The sequence below is a fragment of the Bufo bufo genome, chromosome 5 (assembly GCF_905171765.1).
Source record: "Bufo bufo chromosome 5, aBufBuf1.1, whole genome shotgun sequence".
Lineage (NCBI taxonomy): Eukaryota > Metazoa > Chordata > Amphibia > Anura > Bufonidae > Bufo > Bufo bufo.
Window position 1 is genome coordinate 240563256 of NC_053393.1, and position 26117 is coordinate 240589372.

At 42.2% G+C, this 26117-nt stretch overlaps 1 protein-coding gene and 1 long non-coding RNA gene across 2 annotated transcripts in view; both read left to right on the forward strand.

Annotated features, from left to right (window-relative positions):
• Positions 1-26117, forward strand: part of LOC121002484 (calcium/calmodulin-dependent 3',5'-cyclic nucleotide phosphodiesterase 1C-like) — a 233207-nt gene that overhangs the window by 140502 nt on the left and 66588 nt on the right. The gene's annotated exons all lie outside the window — the stretch shown is intronic.
• On the forward strand, positions 13240-25271 carry LOC121002880. The gene is made up of 3 exons (XR_005779343.1): positions 13240-13251; positions 21371-21373; positions 25136-25271. It is a non-coding gene; the product is annotated as an uncharacterized LOC121002880 (long non-coding RNA).

The window sequence follows — 26117 nt, forward strand, 5'->3', positions numbered from 1 at the left end:
ATAGATGTCAACAATCAGTGGGGGACTTTCGGAGCACTGCTGATGTCGAAAAATACATAAAAACATCTGGGGGGACCTTGAAACAGCTATTAATAGTGAGTAAACAGTTTTGTCAAAAAAATTTTGATCCCGGACAACCCCTTTAATAAAACATTAATTTTTTCAAAGACATCAATTAAGTTTTGAACCCAGAAATAGTGTATATAAGGCAACTATCTTACCACTGAGCCATAGGCTTGCCCTATGTTAGCTGAAGATTCTCTGTCTCTATGAGATTTATAATACAAAAATACAGCAACCGTAAAAGTCATTGTGACTAGTTGGGAAAGTCAGACATCAGGGTCACACATAATTTGAATTTAAATTTGTCTCTTATCTAGGCCTTAATAAAACATAATTTTATTTTAAAGACTGAATTGGGTTTTGAAACCAGGAACACTACATGTGAAACTACTATCTTACCTGCTGAGCTAGATAGCTAGGTAATAACATTTAGGATTTTCTTCATCTATGTGATTCAACATATCAAAAGTACAATGACCCAAAAAGTCATTGTGACGCTGACTAGTGAGAAAAGTCAGACATCAGATATCACTTCAATTTGTCTTCTATCTAATGTTTAAAAACATTAACTTGCCGTTTTAAGGTTTCTATTGGGTCTTGAACCAAACAAAATCCAGAATACAAACCAGCAACCTAACCACTGAGCTATGCACTCATAACACTGTAACATGTGAGCATATAGCATTTCAGACACAGAGCTAGAAGCTCAGCTATAGACTTTCTTTGTTTATGTGATTTAGCATACAAATACACAGTATATCTGTAACTCATTCTGACTTTGACCCTGACCTATGAAGAAATCACAACCTATAACACTATGTGCATACCCAGATCACCAAAGAAAAAGCGACCATATGTAAGCAAAAATATATACTTTATTAAAACAACACAATAAAACACATATAATGGAGTTTTACATCATTGGATGGAGTAAAACATGTATAAAAGAGGGACACAGGGGGCAGGGGACCGAGAAATGTGAATACATATAGGGGAGGCAGCAAACATATTTATGGTCACATCACCCATCCAGTGTCCCTCACTTACCCAACGAGTTTCGCCAGATGGCTTCGTCAGAGGAAGAGTCAAATATCAAATGTCAGAGTCAAATATCAAAGTCAGATGCCAGAATCAGGAGTCAGGTGTCACACTAACATTATTCTGATACTTGACTATTAGAGATTCATAAGCGAATCGAAGTTTATGAAGTAGAATTTGATACGAATTTCAGGAAAAATTCGATTTGCATCAAATCAGAATTTCCTCACACTTCGTGGTAACGAATCACATTTTTTCCTAAAATGGCTGCTGCACGTGTTAGGACATGGAGCAAGGAACTCTGGGAACGAGGGATCACCCACAGTGCAGGGAGAGATGTCAGCAGGCGCTAGGGACAGTGGTAGAAAATACTTTAAAACTTTTATTTTGCTGTATAGAAGTTCAGGGAAAGGATAGGGAGGACTCATTCCACAGTATTGAAGCATAACAGGGTTCAGTAGGGGGGGTTACAGCTCTGTAAATCCAGCAAACCTTTCTTGTTATTGGGGTGCAAGTGCTGTTTAAAACCACCATTAACAGGGTTTATTACAAGGAAATATTTCTATGTATTTTTTGCCCTTGTGCGGTGCAGTTATATGTTGTAAAGCATTTTTTGGCTTGTATTAGAAAAAAGGGCTTATTAGCCGTTGTGTGGTAAAGTGAGAAAATTACAGCCCTTTTTGGTGTGTATTAGTGGCTAAAAAAATATATTATTTGCTGTTCAGCGGTGAAGTTATCTGTTCTAAAGCCCCTTTTGGTGTGTATTAGTGGCAAAAAAATATATTATTTGCTGTTCAGCAGTGCAGTTATATGTTCTAAATGTTCTGATTGTTTGCTATACCACTGAAGTAGAAACTTTATTGTTTCGAAATGCGTCTGGTGCAATAACGGGCAGTGTGAACATCGATTCATAGCGATAGACAAAGAACTCAGTTCTGATAAAAAGTTGGCGTCCGGACAGTCTTGCTGCGCACGCGTGAGACATACGCTCTGCGGAGAGGTCGAACTGACAATCAGAGCGGAGGGAGGCATATGCCGGCAGAGATCGCGTGAGTAACATACATAGCGTGTAACAGCGGCAGCAGTGAAATCAGCTGAACAGGAGGACATATAGACCAACAACAACTTTGAGCAACACGAGGTAGCGTGTAATAAGTCCAACTGGACACTTGGAGTAGAGTGTACATATGCACGTACTGTTAATCAATACCTAAACTAGACAGTACTGAACAAACCAACGAGACGTGCAATAGAACACCATACTCTAAATGGACACAATTCAATCATTCAACAAAGAGTACGTTAATCACAACACAAGTGAACAGAAAGAAAAAATCACTAAAATAGTAAGAACAAATTATAACAAAACTGCAGTTTTTTTTTAAATGTTTTTAACAATACTTGCATACAGTTATGTTCTAAAGCCCTTTTTGGCGTGTATTAGTGGCAAAAAAATATATATTATTTGCTGTTCAGCGATGCAGTTATATGTTCTAAAGCCCTTTTTGGCGTGTATTAGTGGCACAAAAAAAAGTATTTGCTGTTGTGTGGTGAAGTGAGAAAATTACAGCCCGTTTTGGCATGTATTAGTGGCAAAAAATATATATTTGCTGTTCAGCAGTGCAGTTATATGTTCTAAAGCCCTTTTTGGCATATATTAGTGGCAAAAAAATATATATTTGCCGTTCAGCGGTTCAGTTATATGTTCTAAAGCCATTTTTGGCGTGTATGAGTGGCACAAAAATATATATTATTTGCTGTTTAGCAGTGCAGTTATATGTTGTAAAGCCCTTTTTATGTGTAATAGTGGCAAAAAAAAAATATTATTTGATGTTCAGCGGTGCAGTTACAGTATATGTTCTAAAGTTCTTTTTGGCGTGTATTAGTGGCACAAAAATATATATTATTTGCCATTTAGCGGTGCAGTTATATGTTCTAAAGCCCTTTTTGGCATGTATTAGAGGAAAAACAAAAAGGCTTATTAGTAGAGTTGAGTGAACCCGAACTGGAAAGTTCGGGTTCGTACCGAACTTTAGGGTTTTCGGCACCCGGACCCGAACATTTACGTAAAAGTTCGGGTTCGGTGTTCAGCGACTTTTATGGCGCTTTTTGAAAGGCTGCACAGCAGCCAAACAACAAGCGTCATACTACTTGTCCCAAAAGGCCATCACAGCCATGCCTACTATTGGCATGGCTGTGATTGGCCAACTGCAGCATGTGACCCAGCCTCTATTTAAGCTGGCGTCACGTAGCGCCGCCCATCACTCTGCTCGGATTAGTGTAGGGAGAGGCTGCAGCTGCTGTGAGGGAGCGATCAGGGAGAAATCTTATCAAGGACTGTTTTTTGTATTCAGCGATCTAAAGCAAAAGTGTTTTGTGGGTGCAGTGCACAATTTTTTTAAGCCTGCCCTGAGCCAACTACTGCTGAAAACAAACTTTTTTTTCTTCAGTTAGTCAATATCAATACATGGTCGGCAGCCATTTTATGCAACAATAGTGCACCAGCACAGGCTATCTGCATGTCTGCAAGTCCAGAAATACAGCTTTGGCATACTGGGGTGAAAAAAGCCTCTGATATACTGCACATCTGGGATTAGACAAGCATAAGTGACTGTCACATTTAGGACAGAAATACAGCATTTTGGTTAGGGTGAAAAAAAACTGTAATATACTGCACATCTGGGATTACACGTGCATAAGTGACTGTCACATTTAGGCCAGAAATACGGCTTTTTGGTTACTGGGGTGAAAAAACCCTCTAATATACTGCACATCTGGGATTAGACAAGCATAAGTGACTGTCACATTTAGGCCATAAATACGGCTTTGGCATACTGGGGTGAAAAAACCCTCTAATATACTGCACATCTGGGATTAGACAAGCATAAGTGACTGTCACATTTAGGCCAGAAATACAGCTTTTTGGTTACTGGGGTGAAAAAACCCACTAATATACTGCACATCTGGGATTACACGTGCATAAGTGACTGTCACATTTAGGACAGAAATACAGCTTTTTGGTTAGGGTGAAAAAACCCTCTAATATACTGCACATCTGGGATTAGACAAGCATCAGTGACTGTCACATTTAGGACAGAAATACAGCTTTTTGGTTAGGGTGAAAAAACCCTCTAATATACTGCACATCTGGGATTAGACAAGCATGACTGTCACATTTATGCCATAAATACGGCTTTTTGGCATACTGGGGTGAAAAAAGCCTCTGATATACTGCACATCTGGGATAAGACGTGCATAAGTGAGTGTCACATTTAGGCCACAAATACCGCTGTCATATAGAGTTAAAAAAAATTTTTTTAGTGCAATACCCTACATCAGGGTTTTTATTGGCGGTTAATTATTTTTAACAGACTTAACAACTTTTTACTTTGCTTTGTAAACACTAACTATGAGGAAAACATCTAATAAGGGTGGTCGTGGTGGTGGTGTTGGTGGAGCCTCTGTTGCAGGGAAAGGACGTGGCCGTTCTGCCACAGCTACACGTCCTTTTGAACCTACTACCTCAGGTCCCAGTAGCCGCCAGAATCTACAGCGATATTTGGTCGGGCCTAATGCCGTTCTAAGGATGGTAAGGCCTGAGCAAGAACAGGCGCTAGTCAATTGGGCGGCCGACAGTGGATCCAGCACGTTCACATTATCTCCCACCCAGTCTTCTGCAGAAAGAGCACAGGTGGCGCCTGAAACCCATGCCTATCAGTCTATCACATCACCCCCGTGCATATCGGGGAACCTGTCTGAGCCTCAAGTCATGCAGCAGTCTCTTATGCTGTTTGAAGACTCTGCTGGCAGGGTTTCCCAAGGGCATCCACCTAGCCCTTCCCCAGGGGTGGAAGACATAGAATTCACTGACGCACAACCACTTATGTTTCCTGATGAGGACATGGGAATACCACCTCAGCATGTCTCTGATAATGACGAAATACAGATGCCAACTGCTGCGTCTTTCTGCAGAGTACAGATCGAAAAGGAGGTCAGGGAGGAAGACTGGGTGGAAGACGATGCAGGGAACGATGAGGTCCTAGACCCCACATGGAATGAAGGTCGTGCCACTGACTTTCAGAGTTCGGAGGAAGAGGCAGTGGTGAGACCGAGCCAACAGCATAGCAAAAGCGGGAGCAGGGTGCAAAAGCAGAGCAGCCGTCGCCAAAACAGTTTGCCTGCTACTGGCCATCGTCACCAGGGACCGAGCACACCAAAGGCAGCTTCAAGGAGTTCCCTGGCATAGCACTTCTTCACACAATGTGCTGACCACAAGACCCGAGTGGTTTGCACGCTGTGCCATCAGAGCCTGAAGCGAGGCATTAACGTTCTGAACCTTAGCACAACCTGCATGACCAAGCATCTACATGCGAGACACGGGCTGTAGTGGAGTAAGCAACTTCAAAACCAAGAAAGGGCTCAGGCCCCTCCTGCTCCCTCTTCTGCTGCCTCGGCCTCTTCCTCCGCCTCTGGAGGAAACGTTGGCACCTGCCGCCCAGCAAACAGAGGATGTGCCACCAACAAACACCACCTCCGTCACCAAGCATCTCCACCATGTCACACGGAAGCACTCAGCTCTCCATCTCACAAACCTTTGAGAGAAAGAGCAAATTCCCACCTAGCCACCCTCAATCCCTGGCTCTGAATGCCAGAATTTCTAAACTGCTGGCCTTTGAAATGCTGTCATTCAGGCTGGTGGAGATGGACAGCTTCAAACAGCTCATGGCGCTTGCTGTCCCACAGTACGTCGTTCCCAGCCGCCACTACTTCTCCAGGAGAGCCGTGCCCTCCCTGCACAACCAAGTATCGGATAAAATCAAGTGTGCACTGCGCAACGCCATCTGTGGCAAGGTCCACCTAACCACAGATACGTGGACCAGTAAGCACGGCCAGGGAGGCTATATCTGGGCCCCAGGCGGAGAGCTGTTTGGCGCACGTCCTTCCGCCTCCAAGGATTGCAGGGCATCATTCTTTGCCTCCTGTTGCCTCCTCTGCCTACTCGGCTTCCTCCTCTTCTTCTACCACCTCCTCATCCGGTCAGCGACAGACCTTCACCACTAACTTCAGCACAGCCAGGGGTAAACATCAGCAGGCCATTCTGAAACTAATGTGTTTGGGGGACAGGCCCCACACCGAGTTGTGGCGGGGTATAGAACAACAGACCGACGAGTGGTTTTTGCCAGTGAACCTCAAGCCTGGCCTGGTGGTGTGCGATAATGGGTGAAATATCGTTGCAGCTCTGGGACTAGCCGGTTTGACGCACATCCCTTGCCTGGCGCATGTGCTGAATTTGGTGGTGCAGAAATTCATTCACAACTACCCCGACATGTCTGAGCTGCTGCATAAAGTGCAAGATAATGCACCTGGGGCGTAAAAACCCAAGGGCAGAATATAGAATATTTGACACAGTCCTGACCTCAGTATCTGAGGAAAGGGATTTAGGAGTAATTATTTCAGAAGACTTAAAGGTGGGAAGACAATGTAATAGAGCAGCACGAAATGCCAGCAGAATGCTTGGATGTATAGGGAGAGGTATAAGCAGTAGAAAGAGTGAAGTGCTTATGCCGCTGTACAGAACACTGGTGAGACCTCACTTGGAGTATTGTGCGCAGTACTGGAGGCCATATCTCCAGAAGGATATAGATACTCTAGAGAGAGTTCAGAGAAGAGCTACTAAACTAGTACATGGATTGCAGGATAAAACTTACCAGGAAAGGTTAAAGGACCTTAATATGTATAGCTTGGAAGAAAGAAGAGACAGAGGGGATATGATAGAAACTTTTAAATACATAAAGGGAATCAACTCGGTAAAGGAAGAGAGCATATTTAAAAGAAGAAAAACTACCACAAGAGGACACAGTTTTAAATTAGAGGGGCAAAGGTTTAAAAGTAATATAAGGAAGTATTACTTTACTGAGAGAGTAGTGGATGCATGGAATAGCCTTCCTGCAGAAGTGGTAGCTGCAAATACAGTGAAGGGGTTTAAGCATGCATGGGATAGGCATAAGGCCATCCTTCATATAAGATAGGGCCGGGGGCTATCCATAGTATTCAGTATATTGGGCAGACTAGATGGGCCAAATGGTTCTTATCTGCCGACACATTCTATGTTTCTATGTTTCTATGTCTGTGCGCGCTTCCAGCGTTCTCATCCTGCCGCCGCTCGGCTTCTGCTCTACAGCGTAACTTCGGCCTTCCCGCTCACCGCCTCATATGAACTCCACCTTGCACATGCTGGACAGACTGTGCAAGCAGCAGCAGGCCATAGTGGAGTTTCAGCTGCAGCACGCACGGGTGAGTCGCACTGCGGAACAGCACCACTTCACCACCAATGACTGGGCCTCCATGTGAAACCTGTGTGCCATGTTGCGCTGTTTCGAGTACTCCACCAACATGGCCAGTGGCGATGACGCCGTTATCAGCGTTACAATACCACTTCTATGTCTCCTTGAGAAAACACTTAGGGCGATGATGGAAGAGGATGTGGCCCAGGACGAGGAGGAGGAAGAGGGGTCATTTCTAACACTTTCAGGCCAGTCTTTTAGAAGTGGCTCAGAAAGCGGATTTTTGCAACAGCAGAGGCCAGGTACAAATTTGGTCAGCCAGGGCCCACTACTGGAGGACGAGGAGGATGAGGAGGAGGATGGGGATGAAGCATGTTCACAGCGGGGTGGCATCCAACGCAGCTCGGGCCCATCACTGGTGCATGGCTGGGGGGATACGGAGGACGCAGACGATACGCCTCCCACAGAGGACAGCTTGTCCATACCTTTGGGCAGCCTGGCACACATGAGCGACTACATGCTGCAGTGCCTGCACAACGACTGCAGAGTTGCCCACATTTTAACGTGTGCTGACTACTGGGTGGCCACCCTGCTGTATCCCCGTTACAAAGACAATGTGCCGTCCTTAATTCCCTCACTGGAGCGTGATCGGAAGATGCGCGACTACGGGCGCATGCTTGTAGACACGCTCTTGAGAGCATTCCTGACTGACGCCGGGGGACAAGTGGAAGCACAAGGCGAAGGCAGGGGAGAAGGAAGAGGTCGCCAACGCAGCTATGTCAGCGCCAGCACCTCAGAAGGCAGGGTTAGCATGGCCGACATGTGGAAAAGCTTTGTCACCTCGCCGCAACAACCGGCCCCAACTGCTGATATGGAGCGTGTTAGCAGGAGGCAGCATTTGAACAACATGGTGGAACAGTACCTGTGCACACGACTACACGTACTGACTGATGGTTCTGCCCCATTCAACTTCTGGGTCTCCAAATTGTCCACATGGCCAGAGCTTGCCCTGTATGCCTTGGAGGTGCTGGCCTGCCCTGCAGCCAGTGTACTCTCTGAACGTGTATTTAGCACGGCAGGAGGCGTCATTACAGACAGACGCAGCCGCCTGTCCACAGCCAATTAAAATGAACCAGGCTTGGATCCCACAAGACTTGTCTGTACCTTGTGCAGAATAGACATTTATACCACCATCAAACATACATTCTTGTACTCAAGTCAAGTGCAATGATTCTTTGTTTTATTTATTTTTTATTTGTCCCAATATTTTGGGGGCTACCTACCCCAATAAAAAATAAAAAATAAACATTGTTGGCTACCTATTCCTCCTCCATTGCTGCCTCCACCTACAACACCACATTCACCGCCTCCTCAACCTCCGACTCCATATCCACCTCCTTCTCTGAGTTGCAGGTTAATAATTTGTAATTTTTTGTTATTTTATTTCATTTTAAGTTATTTCCCTAACCACATTTGTTTGCAGAGCAGTTGCCATGCTCTTAAGCACTTTTTACTGCCTTTTACATCCCTCTAGCCTTTTCAAGGACTATTTTAGAGCCATTTTAATTTAAAAAAAGTGCCAATTTTAGTGACCTAAATTAAAAAAATTATTATTTTCAATTGTCGGGTGACATTTTACCATTTTTGGCGTATACAAACCACTGCTGAGCCTGGGTGACAGGGGCCTAAATCTCTCAAAATCCTCTTTTGTATTGCTGGGTGACATGAACCCCCTTTTGCCGTGAATGAACCCCTGCTGTGCCTGGGTGACAGGGGCCTAAATCACTCAAAATCCTCTGTTGTATTGCTGGGTGACATGAACCCCCTTTTGCCGTGAATGAACCCCTGCTGTGCCTGGGTGACAGGGGCCTAAATCATTCAAAATCCTCTGTTGTATTGCTGGGTGACGAGAACTCCCTTTTGCCGTGAATGAACCCCTGCTGTGCCTGAGTGACAGGGGCCTAAATCTCTCAAAATCCTCTGTTCTATTGCTGGGTGACATGAACCCCCTTTTGCCATGAATGAACCCCTGCTCTGCTGTGCTGACAGGGAACTAAATTTAGTGAAAACATCTGATACTGATCGGAAGATGCGCGACTACAAGCGCACGCTGATGATAGCATTCCCACCTGAGAGCGGGGGAACAGTGGAAGCACAAGGCGAAGGAAGAGGAGGAGGAAGAGGTCGCCAACGCAGCTGGGGCACCACCAGCACTTGAGAAGGCAGGGTTAGCATGGCCAAAATGTGGAAAAGCTTTGTCAGCCTTGGAGGTGCTGACCTGCCCTGCAGCCTGTGTATAGTGTGAACGTGTGTTTAGCACGGCAGAGAGCATTATCACAGGCCGCAGCCAATGTGGACAAGCTTACGTTTATTAAAATGAACCAGGCATGGATCCCACAGGACTTGTCCGTACCTTGTGCAGAATAGACATTTATACCAGCCTCAACCATCCATTCTTGTACTCAAGTGCACTTATTCTTTGTTTTATTTTGTTATATGTCCCAATATTTTAAAAATAAAAAATAACACAAATCAGTGTTGGCTACCTATTCCTCCTTCACCGCCGCTTCCACCTACACTGCCACGTCAACCTACACCGCCACATCCACCCATCCACCGCCTCCTCAACCTCCTACTCCTAGATCCAGATTGTTATTTTTAATTTTTCTGTATTTTATGTTATTTTAAGTCATTTCCCTATCCACTTTTGTTTGCAGAACAGTTGTCCTGCTCTTAAGCACATTTTGATGCCTTTTGCAGCCCTCTAGCCCTTTCCAGGACTATTTTAGAGCCATTTTAGTGCCCAATGCATCAGACTAGATCATCCATGGTTCCACACCCAACACTTTTTACAAAACTGACCGGTTTCTTCTGGCTACCTGCCTCAGCTACTATTCTGATGCTGCTAGCCGCCTGATGCCACACATCTGATGCCAAGTGCTTCTTCTTTCACCCACCATCTTCATCTGGTACTGGTATTGTCACCCACCTTCCCACTCTGTCACCGAGTCACTCTGTGGTCTCCTGATGCTGCTGCCACCTCCACACTATGTCACCTTGCCACTCTGTGGTCTCCTGATGCTGCTGCCACCTCCACACTATGTCACCTTGCAACTCTGTGGTCTCCTGATGCTGCTGCCACCTCCACACTATGTCACCTTGCCCCTCTGTGGTCTCCTGATGCTGCTGCCACCTCCAAACTATGTCACCTTGCCACTCTGTGGTCTCCTGATGCTGCTGCTACCTCTACACTATGCCACCTTGCCACTCTGTTGTCTCCTAATGCTTCTGCTACCTCAGCACTATGTCACCTTGCCACTCTGTGGCCTCCTGATGCTGCTGCTGCCACCTCCACACTGTCATTGTGCCACCCTGTGGCTTATGCTGCTGCCGCCACCTCCATATTCTGTTGTTATGCCACTCTGTGGCATCCTGATGATGCTGCTGCCACCTCCACACTATGTCATTGTGCTACCCTGTGGCCTCCTCCTGATGCTGCTGCTGCCACCTCCACACTCTGTCATTGTGGCACTCTGTGGTCTCCTCATGCTGCTCCCACCTCGACACTATGTCACCTTGTCACTCTGTGATCTCCTTATGCTGCTGCCACCTCCGCACTATGTCACCTTGATACTCTGTGGTTTCCTGATGCTGCTGCCACCTCTACACTATGTCACCTTGCCACTCTGTGGTATCCCAATACTGCTGCAACCTCAACACTACACTATGTCACCTTGCCACCTTGTGGCTTCCTGCTGCTGCTGCCACCTCCACACAGTCATTGTGCCACCCTGTGGCCTCCTCCTGATGCTGCTGCCACCACCTCCACACACTGTCATTGTGCCACTCTTTGGCCTCCTGATGATGCTTCTGCCACCTCTACACTCTGTCATTGTGCTTCGCTGTGGCCCCCTCCTGATGCTGCTGCTGCCACCTCCACGCTGTCATTGTGCCCCCCTGTGGCCACCTACTGATGCTGCTCCTGCCGCCACCGACACACTCTGTCATTGTGCCACTCTGTGGCCTATTGATGATGCTGCTGCCACCTCCACACTCTGTCATTATGCTACCCTGTGTCCTCATCCTGATGCTGCTGCCACCTTCACACTCTGTCATTGTGCCACTCTGTGGTCTCCTCATGCTGCTTCTGCCACCTGCACACTGTCATTGTGCCACCCTGTGGCCTCCTTCAGAAGCTGCTGCTGCCGCCACCTCCACAGTCTGTCGTTGTGCCACTCTGTCGCCTCCTGATGCTGCCGCCACCTCTGCACTGTCATTGTGCCACTCTGTGGCCTCCTCCTGATGCTGCTGTTGCCGCCACCTCCACAATCTGTCATTGTGCCACAGACAGGATTCGTTTTTTGGGGTTTATTGTTATGATGGGTCAGAGGAAGGGCAAAAAATCTGTGATGTCAACACAAACTTACTGCTGACACCCTCTCCACTCTGTCAGGGGGGCTCTACTTGTATAAGCGTTTAATAGAACAGGTTCTGTAGACATCTATGTGGAATCAGCTGCCGACGGTGTAAAAGGAATGCGCTTCTTCTTGATGCTAACATTGACCTGTTAGGCTGAGTTCACAGTTGAGTTATTTGGTCAGCTTTGGCCCCGTAACTGCCCAAATAAGTGAAGTGTGCAGTGATTCCAAGAGCGACGCTTGTCATCTGCATGTTACCACAGACTCCCTATGCTTGTTACTGCAAGGCACATTGTTCTACACCACTATAAAGGCTTTCTGCAGCCAGGAAATAGACATTTTTTAATGCGGTTCGCCACAAATAAATTCAGATCAAACCAAATACTTTAAAAAAATTCGGTGAACCGGCCAAATCAATTTTTTTCTTTATTTGCTCATCTCTATTGACTATGATATCTTACCATGTCCTAAAATGAATATTTACCTGCATACCATCATGTTCTGTACCATAGGGCTGCTGCTGCCACCACCACTGCATCTGCTACTCTTTGTTGCTAATATCTTTATTGTCAATTCTATTATCCCCACTGTCACTACCATTTCTCCTACACAGCCACCACTACAACTACTACCACAAAACAGCTGCACATACATATATTTGCTGCTTTGTCTGTTCCATGCTGTGCTGCTACTGCTCGCACTACTACTGTTGCCACTATTACCCCTATAAAACATATCCATTTCCACATCCATACTGTACTGATGCTGCTCCCAAATAATAGGGAGAATTTTTCCAGGCTTGTTCAACTTCAAAACAAGCTGCTGTTTCCTTTGACATTTAACAATTGTATGTGTATAAATACAGGAAGGCATTCTGCCCTGTTAATGCATGATTTTTGGACACTTGGGCAGAACAAGCTACTGTTTCTTCTGACATTAACATGTGTGTGTACTGTGTAAACAGGGGCAGGGATCTGCATAATGGTTAGACACACTGTTTTTTTCCTTACACAGTGTATGTTTTAATACATTCTGCCCCCAATAAGGGGCCATTTTGGAAGGTTTCTAATATGAAATAGCATAACACAATGTCGCAGTGTGTTTTTAAACATGCTGTTTGTTATGGATAGGGGATAACTCGTTATAACCTGAATACCCCCTTAAGTGGAATTATACATAAAGGAAATATAAAAAGGCTTTTTCTTGTGGGTTTATGGTTACAGTGCATTGTGGTATGACTATTTTATTCTATTTTATTAGAATAGTCATATAGTGTTACATCCTCTACTGGCTCCGTCATCTAGAACGGTATATGCTATCACCGATTGAGCTCTGTGCAACTTGATAATGAGATGTGTATTACCAGGATTGCCCTCCTTAGAGAATGACATGTGCAAACAGCTATTTGTGAGATATCAAACCTGAGTCCCTCTTCCCTGGAGGCCACGGTGAAACATAATTACCAAGGAAATCAAACAAACTGAAGAGAAAGAACAGCCTGTGGCTGTTCAGTGTGTTTCAAAGAAGGGTTTAATTGTAATATTTGATATTAAAGATAATACTGTATTTGTAAAAATAAATTATCACAATAAAATAGTAACCAGAGTAAATTAATATTATGTAATGTAAAAATGTAACACCAACAGTGGCAAGCATGATTTTTCATCTAAGCATATTACCTATGTGCATTGGTGGTCCTACGAGTATTTATTTATAAAAACGGTTGTCGAGCCCCTTGATATATTTAACCAAAAGCTCAAAATGGTATAAAATATCAAACTTACTCCTTTATCGCTGTTCCTCTGCTCTGTGCTGTTTTGACAGGGACATGCGACTGCTGTAGCTAATCACTGGCTGTGGTTATGATTCTAGTGGTTTCCACTGCAGCCAGTTTTCGGCAGATTTCAGCTTATTTAGTCATCTGGTCGGTTCAATTTGGGTCCAAATAAATTCACCCTGAATTGAAAGTCTCTGTTTCTCAAAATTTTGATTCACTCATCTCTGTTGGCAACTGTAAATTAAGCTAGACATATACATTGCATGAATGTTGGCCAAATCCACCAATTTTGGCAGAAATGACCATCAAATGTGTATATGTAAGGTTCAAGATGTTGGATTTTAACATGCCAGATCCATTTTTCTGAAAGTAGATAAGGAGGTATCTAGTATCAGCCATTTCCCCTCTCCATATTGAGAAAGCATGCATGCTTGGCTGAATCAAGCATGAATGTGTATGTGGAGGGGACAGAAGGAATGGTTTTGGTTAGAAGCTATCTAAAGTGTACAGTGTCTTAAAACATCCAAAGAGACTTGAAGAGTTGCATAATTTTAAACATTCTAGAAATGGTTTGACATGAATACAACCAAAATGCTAAATCATGGACAGTTTCAATGTGTAATTACATTTAAATAACCCACTCAAGCTTTTTATTTTATTTTATTTTATTTTCTTGTTTTAAAAAATATCTTATTTAAAATATATTTCCCTCCTCCAGCTTCTATAATATTCACTGGAGAATGACTAGAAAAATATTTTAATGTGTATTCTTACACCACTGTTTAATGTACTGTATATCATTTCTTTCATTTGTAATATTGGAGAATTATTAGAGTTTAAAAAATACAGTAATTACTGGCTCTGCAACGTACATGGACTACTGAACCATAAGATAATACACACATTAGACGGAAAAGGCTTCTAATTATATTTGACCATACATTTCCTTGCATTTGTGAATCTCAATTTACTGTCACCAGACATATCTCCCACACAATTACATTCACTGCATGATGGTGACTGTAATGTTCCAGAAGAGCTATGAGATTTCAGATTAGCCTCTACAGATTCCATTTATTAACTGAAATCTATAGCTTAGTAGAAGGAAACTCATTTTATAACATTTCCTAATAATATTCATTCCTTAACATACAATTTTGTTCTACATCAAGTATCAAAGTGGGCTTTATACCCCCAGACTGTTCTGCTGACTATCATCCTCTGCTCTCCCAGGATCTTGTGCATACACGCTTGGGTCTTATTCTGGGAGGATGCACTGAAGGGTGTACTTGGATGGTCTACACTACATTTGGAGTGCACCACAGAAACAAGGGCAAGTACTCCCTACTTCACTGCGCATAAAGACAACACCCCTATGCATGCTCAAGATCTGAGGAGGGCTGCTGCTGATGTTCTATGTACTTAGGAACGCCAATTAAGACAGATTGGGGTTGAATTTGGGTGTGGCAAGCATGACTTCCATTCCCAACATCACTTTCTTGACTCCAAATTGCCAATTTGCATACAAGATCTGTGATTAAAGTGGATATTTGGTGAAATAAGGCATCTGCTGAGGCAAATAAGGACACCACTGGGCACATAAAGTGTGGAACTATCAAATAAGCCTGCTTCTGGTGGTTTTAGGAGTGGAGGGATTTGGGTGTGTGTGGTGGAAGGGGGGCATGGCTTAGGAGTTTGGGCAATATCCAGCTTTCAAGTTCTCTAAAATAAAACTATATTTTTTTTTTAAGTTGTTTTTCAGTAATTTAATGGCTTTGTTTTCATAGGGCGGATTTAATGCCTTCTTTTACCAAAACCAGTAGAGGGGCAAAAGAGGTATAATGCTAATTTTTGTATCTCCTTTTACTGTACAATGCCTATTATTTAACTATGAAGCAGCAACATCACTGCACAGTGACATGAACAGAAGCAAAGATCAAACTAAGACCCTTTATGGTGCCAGCTGTTGCCACCTCAGACAAATGGTCTTGGTGGTAACCCTCCACTCCCTTTCCATGATGTTTAGGGCTGGGCCAATGTCAGTGGAGGGGAGTTCTGCATGTTCTTATCACCTAATAGGGGGATGGAATAAAATGTGACAGAACCCCATAGCTGCTGCTTTAGCTACCTGTGTGGGAAGTACTGTATGCTTTTGCCAAATATTAATTTGAAACATTACATTACCCCCATGGAGAGACTTTTGTTGTGGATCTGTAATCTGACTACTAGAAGGGGGTCCTAATTTGAAGAGAACCTGTCACCATGAAATGCAGTACAATCTGCAGCCAGCATAATAGAGCAAGAGAAGCTGAACTGATTGATATATAGTTTTGTGGATAAATAAATATTCTGTAAAACTTGAAATGTATACATTTAAATCGTTGTTCCTGCTTATCTCAGTTGTACATGGGGGAGGTGTTATCAGTGATTGATAGAATTCTCTGTGTAAGTGTGTATACAGAGATAGCTGTCAGTCACTGATAGTTGTACATGGGGGAGGAGTTATTAGTGATTGAAAGCATTCTCTGTGTAAGTGTATATACATAGATAGCTGTCAGTCACTGATAGTTGTACAAATGGAGGTGTTATCAGTGATTGATAGCATTCTCTGTGTAAGTGTGTATACAGAGATAGCTGTCAGTCACTGATAGCTGTACATGGGGGAGGTGTTATCAGTGATAGCATTCTCTGTGTAAGTGTGTATACAGAGATAGCTGACAGTCACTGATAGCTGTACATGGGGGAGGTGTTATCAGTGGTTAATAGCATTCTCTATGTAAGTATGTATACAGAGATAGCTGTCAGTCACTGATAGTTGTATATGGAGGAGGTATTATTGATAGCATTCGCTGTGTAAGTGTGTATACAGAGATAGCTGCCAGTCACTGATAGCTGTACATGGGGAGGTGTTATCAGTGGTTAATAGCATTCTCTGTGTAAGTATGTATACAGAGATAGCTGTACATGGGGGAGGTTTTATCAGTGATTGATATCATTGTGTGTGTAAGTATGACAGTTGGAATTGAAAATAAAATGTAACTTTAATTTACATGAATAAAAGAACTCCATGGTGTCCTTGGGGGGAAGCGTTTCGCGCAGATCGCACGTCATCAAGCCCTAGTGAGGACATTCTCCAGGAGAAATTTAAAAGACAAATTGACCAATGGAGTAGAAAGTAAGCTCGATATATCACCGCCCCTCTTCTGCAGCTGTCCGCATGGCTGGGGAAAACTTCTCATGTTAGTGTGTTAGTATTTAAAAACTAGCACTGATCATATTAGGTGTACATCCACTGGCATGAGCAATAAATAATAGTAGTAATAATCAGATTAGGCAAAGTATCACAAAAAAAGTCCAGAGAAAAGTCCCTGCCAGACGTAACAAAAATGAACAGGATTATAATTTTAAATTTTCCACCACTTTCGGCAAGGAATATAAACAGGTTGTGGGGATTATACAAAAAAACTTACTCATACTGTACCAAGATTCCATTTTAGCTGATATTCTCAAAAATGGCTGCAATTGTGGCCAGATGTAGTGCAACTTTGGGAGATCAACTGTCACCAAGTAGTGATGAGCGGCAGGGGTCATATTCGAATTCGCGATATTTTACTAATATTTTGTAGAACATTCGTAGAATATTTGCAAATTTGAATTTTCGTTATATTCTATATTCTTTTTTTTTACTCGAAAATCGGCACGGTAATGATCGCGTAATATGCAATATTACTCGATCAATACATGCGTGGGTCAAAAACAAATATATAGCACTATACTATATAGTGCTATATATTCCTTTTTAGACTATTCTGCATTTTTTTCCATCTGAAGTTATGATTCCTCCATGCTTAAGTTGCTTGTCAATGACGAATATTCTAAAAAAACAAATATATAGCACTAAATTGAATATAGTGCTATATATTAGTTTTTTAGAATATTCGTCATTTTTTTTTCATCTGAAGTCATGATTCCTCCCTGCTTAAGTTGCTTGACAAGCAACTTAAGCAGGGAGGAATCATAACTTCAGATGGAAAAAATGACGAATATTCTAAAAACTAATATATAGCACTATATTCGAAATATTCGCGAATTCTCGAAATTGAGATATTCGCGATAAATATTCATAATTCGAATATTCGCGCTCAACTCTATCATCATGTCTCTTCATATCCCGTCCTATGAGAGATGAGGGAACTTGGTTAACATATAAAGGCTTGGTGCGATGTGGCTCACCGCGCTGTAATGTTTGCCAGTATATGCTGAAAAAAAGTAAATTTACTGCCAGCGATAATCATAGATATGACATTGCACATTACATAAATTTTAAAGCCAGTATGTTGTCTAGATTATTGAATGTATCTTCTGTCATTTAAAATATGTAGGATATACAACTAGAAAACTCAAAAAGAGAATAGTGGAACATTTATCCAAAATGACATCTATGTCCACGAGTTCCGTGTCAGGTGCAAGTAAACACTTTATTTCTGAACACAACGGTAATATTTAATCGTTTAGATGCTATGGAATAGAAAAGGACTCATGCACACAAACGTATTTTCTTTCTGTGTCCGTTCAGTTTTTTTTGCGGATCGTATGCAGACCCATTCATTTCAATGGGTCCGCAAAAAAAAGGAAGCTACTCCATGTGCATTCCGTTTCTGCTAAAAAATAGAACATGTTCTATTATTGTCTGCATTACGGACAAGGATAGTACTGTTCTATGTGCGGCCAGCTGTTTTGTTCCACAAAACACGGAATGCACACGGACTTCATCCATATTTTTTGCTGATCCATTTTTTGCGGACCGCAAAATATATACGGTCGTTTGCATGAGGCCTTATTGTGTGTCTTCATGGCATGTGTTCAACTTAGGATAGCTTTACTGGGCTTTTTTTACATACATGCCCCTAAATCAGTTATGATCCATCCAAATGTTAAGGCTCTCATCTAAGTACGTGTTCAGACTGGATCCACATGTAATTCCAAATAGTTGTACTGCTATGGCTCTTATTTAGTACGTGCTCACACTGTATTCACATGTAACTCCAAATAGATGTATTACATGCATATGCTATGGCTTTCATCTCAGTACGTGTTCACACACAGATCTGTATGTAATCTCAAACAGTTACACTCCATACAATTTATTTTTATAAATATATAATTGGTCTTATGTTTATTTTGATTACATATCATTGTAAGTACAGTTTTACATCTAATTATTACATATTCTATGTTTGCATTCTGCCTGACACACAATCATTGCGTGTCTTCATGGCATGTGTTTAACTTAGGCCTAGTTCACACAATAGGTTTTTTTTGCGGGCCGTTTTTTTGTGGTCCGTATACGGTCCTTATACGGAACCATTCATTTCAATGGTTCCGCATTAAAAACGGAATGTGTTCCGTAAGCATTCCGTTTCCGTATTTCCATTTTTCCATTCCGTTGAAAGATAGAACATGTCCTATTATTGCCCGCAAATCACGTTCCGTGGCTCCATTCAAGTCAATGGGTCTGCAAAAAAAAAAACGGAACACATAAGGAAATGCATTCGTATGTCTTCCGTATCTGTTCCGTTTGCCATACTGAAAAGCGGAACGGAAAAACAGAACGGAAACGGAAACACAATGGAACTTAAAAACGGAATAACGGATCCGTGAAAAACGGACCGCAAAAAATTATAAAAGCCATATGTTCGTGTGAACTAGGCCTTAGGGTACTTTCACACTAGGGTACTTTCACAATACCGGAAAAAAATGCTTTTGTTTTGTCCCAATGCATTCTGAATGGAAAACAATCAGTTCAGTATGCATCAGGATGTCTTCCGTTCCGTCCCTTATACAGTATTTGGCCGTTATTCCCGATAAAAGATGGATCCGGTATTTCAATGAATAAGTCTAACGGTTCTAACCATTTGCATATGGCTTTCCGGATCCGGCAGGCAGTTCTGCCTGCCGGATTATAACAGTGCTAGTGTGAAAGTACCCTTAGGAGAACTTCATTGAGCTTTTTCACATACACGCCCTTAAATCAGTTGCGATCTACTCATATGTAGTGTTGAGCGCGAATATTCGAATAGCAAATTTTTTTTGCGAATATCGCCACTTCGCTAATTCGCTAATATTTAGAATATAGCACTATAAATTCGCTATTTCGAATATTCGGTTTTTTATTTTTTTATTGTTATATTTTTTTCTTTCCCACTTCCCAAAAGTAGTTCTTACCTGTTCTGAGGATTCCTGGCTTCCTGGCTGCTCCAGTCAGTGCCCGTTGCCGCTTCTGTCGCATTCCGTGCTCATGGAGCGTCCCCATCACCATGTGAAAGCCTCCATACTAGAATGTACTGTCGGATGTGAGAATTAAGTTAAAATCGCAATGCGATTAATATAACTTGAAGTAATCGCATTGCGATTTCAACTTAGACCTGGTTTACTATGGTTGGCTTGGTAGAATTAGCGAAGATGACGAATATGACGAATGTATTCGTCATATTCCTCAAAACGAAGATAACGAAGTTTTCTCCATCTTCGTTTTAGCTCCTTATTCGTCAACTTCGCTAATTCTAGCAATCAAATAGGAAAGTTGACTATAGAGACAGCTGTGTTTAATTCGCTATGCGATTATTTGCTTTTTTTTTATAAATAGAATAATTATAATAATTATCAAGTATTATAATTATTTTATTTATTTTAAAAAAAAGCTAAGTAATATTATCGCATAGCGAATTAAAAACGTAGCTGTCTCTAGTCAACTTTCCTATTTGATTGCTAGAATTAGCGAAGTTGACGAATATGGAGCTAAAACGAAGATGGAGAATACTTCGTTATCTTCGTTTTGAGGAATATGACGAATACATTCGTCATATTCGTCATCTTCGCTAATTCTACCAAGCCAACCATAGTAAACCAGGTCTAAGTTGAAATCGCAATGCGATTACTTCAAGTTATATTAATCGAATTGCGATTTCAACTTAGAGCTGTGTTTCTAATGGGTCTGCTTGCTAGAATTAACGAAGTTAACGAATATGGAATATAGCAGTGCTAAGTTGAAATCGCAATTCAATTAATATAACTTGAAGTAATGGCATTGCGATTTCAACTTAGACCTGGTTTACTATGGTTGGCTTGGTAGAATTAGCGAAGATGACGAATATGACGAATGTATTCGTCATATTCCTCAAAACGAAGATAACGAAGATAACGAAGTATTCTCCATATTCGTCAACTTCGCTAATTCTAGCAATCAAATAGGAAAGTTGACTAGAGACAGCTACGTTTTTAATTCGCTATGCGATAATATTACTTAGCTTTTTTTTAAATAAATAAAATAATTATAATACTTGATAATTATTATAATTATTCTATTTATTTTTAAAAAAGCTAAGTAATATAATCGCATAGCGAATTAAACACAGCTGTCTCTATAGTCAACTTTCCTATATTGCTAGAATTAGCGAAGTTGACGAATATGGAGCTAAAACGAAGATGGAGAATACTTTGTTATCTTCGTTTTGAGGAATATAACGAATACATTCGTCATATTCGCTTATTCTAGATATAAAACCAATAGGAAAGTCACCTTAAGTTAAAATCGCAATACGCGATTGTAACGGAATGCCTAGCACCCCGACCGGGTACCTCCATCGATATATGCTCCTAGTGCTTCCAGAGGACTCCAAGCACTCCACTTGACACCTTACGCACTGCAGACCCCACGAACCGCCGCAGCTTGGTTGGGGTCTCACCGTCCTCCACCCACGCTGGACCCAAGACTGGGCTTCAGCTTCCAGTGGGTGAACCTCTCCTACATCCAGAGTGCAGGAACCATGAACAAGCTCTTACAAGAGCTTATACTCAGGGGAGTATTTTGATATAGCAATCCCCAAGAGTGTAGTTATCGCATTCCCCAAACATGAGCCAAAACTTCATGAAGGTATAAAAAGCAACCACATTTTTTTCTAACACACAAGCATTTTATACACATCTTCCAACAAGGCCACCACCCACAGGGTTTTGTAAAAACAGCCAATCACATGCATTTACAGTATTCAAACCTCCCCAGCAATTGTACACAAAATCCCCTTCCCTCTGTAACGCAATAAACAAAATACAATGAGCATTGTCTGAGACGCAATTAACTAACACAATGAGCATTGTCTGAGACGCAATCCACAAAATACAATTACCAAACGTAATGGACTAACTTGAACTCTGGTCTAATTCGTAGGGGTGAGAGTTCAAGTTAGTCCAAGTCCTTTGTGAACAAATGAGGCCTGGCTGATGAGAGGGCCCATAATCCTGGGGCAAGAGGCTAGTAGCCAGGCCCCTCCAAAACCCAGTGGCGAGGTTGGTTTCGCCACAGCGATTATTTAAATCGCATATTAATCGCGATAACTAGAATAATGACGAATATTCGATTTCAACGAATATGAGACGAATATTCAAGCGAATATTCACGAATTTCGTCGAAATCGAATATGGCACCTCACACTCATCACTACTCATATGCTGTGGCTCTCATCTTGGCACGTGTTCACACACAGATCTGCATGTAATCCCAAACAGTTGTACCGCATACAAATTATTTTCACATTTCAAAAAATATTTTAGGTTTTATATTTTTTATTCATACCGTTACAAGTATAGGCTTAAATAAAATCATTACACAATTTATGTTTATATTTTGCCTGACACAGAATCATTGTGTGTCTTTATGGTGTGTTTTTAACTTAGGAGAGCTTCATTGGGCTTTTTCACATACACGCCCTTAAATCAGCCACAATCTACTCATATGCTGTGGCTCTCATCTTGGCACGTGTTCACACACAGATTTGCATGTGATCCCAAACAGCCGCATTGTATGCATATGTTATTGTCTTCATCTTAGTACGTGTTCACAACAAATCCAGCAATATGATACAATTGATGTGATAGAGTTACATATGGTCCAGCAGAATAAGCAAACTCTTAAAATCATAAAGTTTAATTGATCTATTTAAAATGGGATGAAATCCCAATAATTTATATACAAATTGGCTAATAATATAATAATCCTAAAGACCAGACATAAAAACAAATATCATGGGATCTACCAGGTATAGAGAGGAGGAGGAGGGGGCGGGAGGAAAGGGGGAACCTATCCAACCATTCACTGACCCTGTCTAACCCTCTGCCCAGGGACGACCCTGTATGGTAGGGACTCCCTGTCCTCATACCTAGGCTAAATGTGCCCTGGTTGTCCCTATATTACACAAATAGCAATATCTTAACCCAATAATGTCCTTACTGTGTTATTAGGGTCCCTGCTAGATACAACTATAACGGGGGCTATCCAGTACACGAAGGTAACACCTCGACGCGTTTCTCCCTATAATACGGGTTCCTCAGGAGGTAATTCTTATGAGTCACTATTATATAACAGATAAAAGCGTTGATATCAAAAAAATTATGTTAACTGCAGCGGTGGCAATCGTGAATCGTATACACGTCTTCCAGAATTTACACAAAACATACAGACTTCCATGCAATGTCAGATGAAAGACACTGTGATAACCCGACAGTTACCAGTTCCACAGTATTACAATCACTACCCACAATATGATTTAGTATAAATTGTGGCAGAGGGATCCGCAATCAGTGGAGGACGTCATTCCCTGAATCTCCACTCTCGCACCCATCAATGATATTCACTGCAGCAGTGGTAATCAAGCGTCTTAAACACGTCCTCCAAAACATACACCAAAGACACACACTTCCTTGCAATATCGGACGAGAAACACTGTGATGGCCCGTCAGGTAGCGGTTCCCAGATATTGCAATCACTATCCACAATATGATTTCCTGTAGAGTTGTGATGATGTTGGTAAGGAACCTGCGGTCAATGGAAGACGTTGCGTCATGTGTGTCCACTCTGCCGCTGTCACAATGGACTGGAATTGGCCAATTTGTATATCAATTATCGGGATTTCATCCCATTTTAAATAGATCAATTAAACTTTATGATTTTAAGAGTTTGCTTATTCTGCTGGACCATTAGTACGTGTTCACACACAGATCGTTGAGTGGTTGCAAATGGTGGTACTGCATAGAACCTTAAACAGTGGATCAGGTTTGTTTGTTTTTGTGATACTTTGCCTAATCTGATTATTACTACTATTTTTATTGCTTATGCCAGTGAATGTACACCTAATATGATCAGTACTCATATTTAAATACTTGCACTTGCACACTAAGGGTGGATTCACACTAGCGTTAGGGATTCCGTTATGGCTTTCCGTTATAACATGGTTATAAATCCATAAGACGGAAGGACGGATCCGTTTTACTGCCCATAGACTTGTATTATGACGGAATGCAAAACGGAAGTCTTTAAAAAGGCCCCTTTAATAGTGACCTCCACAGCATCCCGCCCCCTCAACAGTAACCTCCACAGTGCCCACCCCTTTAACAATGACCTCCACAGCGGCCGGGCCTTTATTTGTGACCTCCACAGTACCCTATGTCGTCAACAGTGAATTCCACAATAACTCGCCCCCTTAACAGTGACCTCCACAGAGCACGGTTCCCTTAAAGTGTAACCTCCACAGCACCCCGCTCCCTTAACAGTGTCCTCTACAGCACTACGTCCCTTAACACTAACCTCCTTAGCGGGGTGTCCCCTTAACTGTGACCTCTACCATTTCTGCCCCCTTAACAGAGACCTCCACAGCGCATGCCCCTTTAACAGTGACCTCTTCAGCAGCCGCCCCTTTATTAGTGACCTCCACAGTACCCCATCTCCTTAACAGTGATTTCCACAACACCCCGCCGCCTTAACAGTGGCCTCTACAGCAATCTGCCTCTTAACACTGACCTACATAGCGGACCGTCCCCTTAACTGTGACCTCCACAGCAGTCTGCCCCCTTAACTGTGACGTCCAGAGCACTCCGCTCTCTTAACAGTGTCATACATAGCACCCTGCCCCTTTAAAGCTGACCTACAGCGGTGAAGAAAAATTGCTGGATTGTTATGGAAAACTGGTGTAAATCTGTGTGAATGTGGAGACTAAGGGCCTTCGAGCTTCTGTTGGCTGATAAGGGTCATGTGACCGTGTGTATGGCAGTTGGCATATGAGGAGAAAGACCTGCAGGATTCTAACAGCTAATGTAGGTCATGTGATGGTGCTATATTTGCATTTTTGGAGAATATCTCAGGAACGGTACGTGCTAGAGAGCTGAGACCTCGTCTAAAACCTTCCCAGACACCTGATGTACATGTGTGCCAAATTTCGTGATTGTAAATGCAACAGTGCGGATTCCTTTAGCAGACATACATACACTTAGCTTTATATATTAGATTCCAAGGTGCTGGATCTATTGAAAATGTGTTGCTGAAGTCTATGAGCCAGATGTCCACCTACAGGTGTTCCATTCAACACATGCCACTGCTTCTAAAGGCTATTATGATGCACTGCAAAAATGGAGGGCTATCCTCATTAGTTATGAGTCCCACTTTTGTCTCGGACGCAATGATAGACAAAGATTGGTCTGGCGAACACATGGTGAATACCATGAAGCCTTCAAAAGGGAACAACACACTGGTCCTACTCCCAGGATTATTGTGTGGGGTGGCATAATGTATGGTAGCTGGACCTTTCTAGTCTTCGTTTCAGTTACACTAACAACTTGGTGTTACATTGATTTGGTCATGGAACCAGTGGTATGGCCATTTCTCCAAAGTGTGCCAGGAGCCATTTTTCAACAGGACACCACCTGGTTGCACATTACTCATGCTACTGTAAGCATCCTACATGGCCTCAACATTTTTCCATGAACTGCAGCTGCTTTGGACTTGTCTCTCATTGAGCACATCTGGGATGTAAATGGTTGACAATTTCAAAGGGAGCTGCCAGTGATGGATCTTGATGATTTGCGTGCCCAATTGCATTCAGGATGGCAGAACATTCCTTAGACAACCATTAATAACCTCGTGAATAGCATGCCAGGGCATCTGATTGCTTGTATTTCTGTGGGTGGTGTAAATACTTGAAAACTGAATGAATTGAGATGTTTTGAATATTTTGTTTCTATATTTTTTAATTAATCTTGTGATTTCCATAATTCCACAACTTTTCCTTCTTAGTGTTGCAATTTTAATGTTGAGGAGTGTAGATGTACGACCTAAAATATTTATATATGTCAGATATATGACGTATGTACTATATGAGATCAAACTATAAGTAACATCCCAATACGCTGTTTAAGTCTTGAGCCTCTTAGATTCTGGCCATTAGGATTGAAATTAATTTGAACTAACAGTGGAATACGCAAGCTGGCACTGGATGTAGTTAAAATATGGCATGAAAAGGAATTTTCTGTATTTATGCAAATTATGGTGTAAGTATTTCAGTAAACTCTGACATCCACCCCTCAGAAAAACAAGCATTATTATTTAATGTGAATATACTATGCTAAGACACACTGGGGACTTTTCCAATATCCAGTGTAGATTAATTATGTAACAAAATGTGCAATAGCCCAATCCATAAGTAACATTTT